The sequence below is a fragment of the Bos grunniens genome, chromosome 3 (assembly GCF_055505025.1).
Source record: "Bos grunniens cultivar Pamir isolate PY7600 chromosome 3, Bosgru_T2T1.0, whole genome shotgun sequence".
In the NCBI taxonomy this organism is placed as follows: Eukaryota; Metazoa; Chordata; class Mammalia; order Artiodactyla; family Bovidae; genus Bos; species Bos grunniens.
Window position 1 is genome coordinate 92900469 of NC_141167.1, and position 2830 is coordinate 92903298.

The 2830-nt window shown below is 38.1% G+C and overlaps 1 pseudogene across 1 annotated transcript; it reads left to right on the plus strand.

The window, feature by feature from the left end:
* The first annotated feature begins 563 nt into the window (after positions 1 to 563).
* Positions 564 to 1700, plus strand: LOC147376117 (ATP synthase F(0) complex subunit g, mitochondrial pseudogene; annotated as a pseudogene). The gene has a single exon (XR_015160760.1). The product of XR_015160760.1 is annotated as an ATP synthase F(0) complex subunit g, mitochondrial pseudogene (transcript).
* The last annotated feature ends 1130 nt before the right edge of the window (positions 1701 to 2830 follow it).

Genomic DNA, 2830 nt, shown 5'->3' on the forward strand with positions numbered 1-2830 from the left:
ATAAATTAATAAAAAAGGTTACACAATATATGATCAATTATATAACATCTTGAAAAGACAAATTTTTAGAAATCGGGGACAAATTAGTGGTTGCCAGAAGTTGAGAATGGGGAGATGGAAGAGGGAGGTGGGTGTGGTTAAAATAGGGTGACTTGAGGGATTCCTAATATTGGAATTATTCAGAATCTTGATTGTGTGATGGGTTCGTGAACCTACAAGTGATAAAATTGTACAGAATTTAATTCATATGTGTAAATAAGTATAGATAAAATTGGGGAGCTCTGAATAAGGTGTTTTTTGTCAATGCCCCTATATTGGTAGCTACATTATACTAGTTTTACAAATTGTTATCACTGGGGGAAACTAAATTAAGCACATGCTCTATCTGTATTATTTCTTAAAACTGCAAGTAAATCTACAATGATCTCAATGAAAATGTCAATTAAAAACAAAACATCAAAAGAAAACAAAACAAAAAATATACTTTAGATGGTGTCTTTTCTGCTTAAAATCCTTTAGTGATTTCTCATTATGCCCAGAATAAAATTCAGACTTCTCCAGGCGGGTGACATTCAGCCGGCCAGTCGGGGCGACGGGCTCTCCGTCCTAGGACCATGGCCCAGTTTGTCCGTAACCTCGCGGAAAAGGCCCCGGCGCTGGTCAACGCTGCTGTGACTTACTTGAAGCCTTAGAATGGCCACATTTTGGTACTATGCCAAGGTTGAGCTGGTTCCTCCAACCCCTGCTGAGATCCCTACAGCAATTCAGAGCTTGACAAAAATTATCAACAGTGCTAAAACCGGTAGCTTCAAACAGCTCACTGTTAAGGAAGCTCTACTGAATGGTTTGGTGGCCACTGAGGTGTGGATGTGGTTTTATGTTGGCGAGATCATAGGCAAGCGTGGCATCATGGGCTATGATGTTTGAAGACCAATTTTTAACGTGTGATTATATTTGCTTTATTATTCAAGTGTTCTTGGACCACGTGTGAGCAGACTGCTATTTGAATAAAATAAGACAATGTGTCAGAATCAGTGTTTCTCTATCACACACTACATGGAAGGTCACAGTTTCTCTTGACATTAAGTTGGTTTGTCTTTCGCTTTAATATATTAATACGGTTCTAAATGCATGCCTTTGCTTAGCCTGCAATTGGAAAAGATATATATGAGTACACCAACCTGGTACCTGTATAAATGAGGTTAACTTTATTCTGAAAGCTTGAAATAAATGATATTTAAGCTTTATTTCTAGAAAAGCTGGGGGGAAGGCTTTGAGAAAATGAGAACTTGCTCCAGTAGGCGAAATAATACCATGTGCCAAGCATGATACAGTTAAATCACGTAGCATTAAGAATACAATTTGGGCTGTTTTTCTTTGCAAAAATCAGAGAAAGATCCCTTTGACAACACCTTATTATCAGCTTGAATATAGGCTCCCAAAAGAACAGCATGATGATAATCTGTATATCTTTGTAACATCTTTAACATTAGGACAGAGTGAATGAGAGCAATAACGTATTTTTCATCTGATTTTGATATTTGTTATATTATTAATCTGTCCAGTTTTTAAGGACCTATCTTCGCAAAAATGAAATATCCTGTAGGTATTTAACAGAGTTATGATTTAGCACTGTCCTTGGGTCTAAATAGTATATTATGTCCTGAAATAAATGTAAGTGATTGGTATAAAAAAAAAAATTCAGACTTCTCTCTTAAGGCTGTTATAATCTGGTTTTAATTTCTCTCCAGTCTCATTTTGTTCTGTTCATGTCTTCTGTCACCATTTACCACACTGGCCTTCTTCAGATGTTACACAAACCAACACACAACTAACTGTGTGTTGTTCCCCCTAAAACACTCATCCCTCAACTTGTCCTATGACTAGCTTTTCCTCATCCTTTAGGTGTTGCTTTGGATGTCACTTTCTCAAAAAACCTTCCCTAATGATCTTCCTAGTTACACAGCAAAGAAGTGGGTTAGATTTGTAACTTTTTAGATTTTTTAAAATTGATAATATAGCAACATTAATATATTTTTAATGGCATGTATCTATAAATAGAGGCCAGCTGTGTATTGAGTGACACAATGAAAAGAATAAATTTCAAGAAATTTCCTCATTTGTGCTTATTAAATGATATCAGTGAAACATATGAGCATGAATAGAATGCTCTGTTGACAGAAGCCTGTGTAAAATTTGAAAAATACATTCTACTTTCCTTATTTTAAAAATATCAATATATCTTTAAATACCTTGGAATGAGCATTATGCTAATGTCACAGTAAGTCTAGACTATTATTATAAACCAGGGAAGTACATATAAAAATTTTGTAGCTGTGAAGTTCCAGACGAACCTTTTTTTATTGGCTGCAGCCTCGCTGCTTGCAGGATCTTAGTTCTCCACCAGCTTTTAAACCTGTCCACCTTGATGCTTTTGCACTGTGGTGTTGGAGAAGACTCTCGAGAGTCCCTTGGACTGCAAGGAGATCCAACCAGTCCATCCTAAAGGAGATCAGTCCTGGTGTTCATTGGAAGGACTGATGCTGAAGCTGAAACTCCAATACTTTGGCCACCTCATGTGAAAAGTTGACTCATTGGAAAAGACTCTGATGCTGGGAGGGATTGGGGGCAGGAGGGGAAGGGGGACGACAGAGGATGAGATGGCTGGATGGCATCACTGACTCGATGGACGTGAGTCTGAGTGAACTCCGGGAGTTGGTGATGGACAGGGAGGCCTGGTGTGCTGTGATTCATGGGGTGGCAAAGAGTCAGACATGACTGAGCGACTGAACTCAACTATACTGAACTGAACCATGTGAAAGTGCTGAGT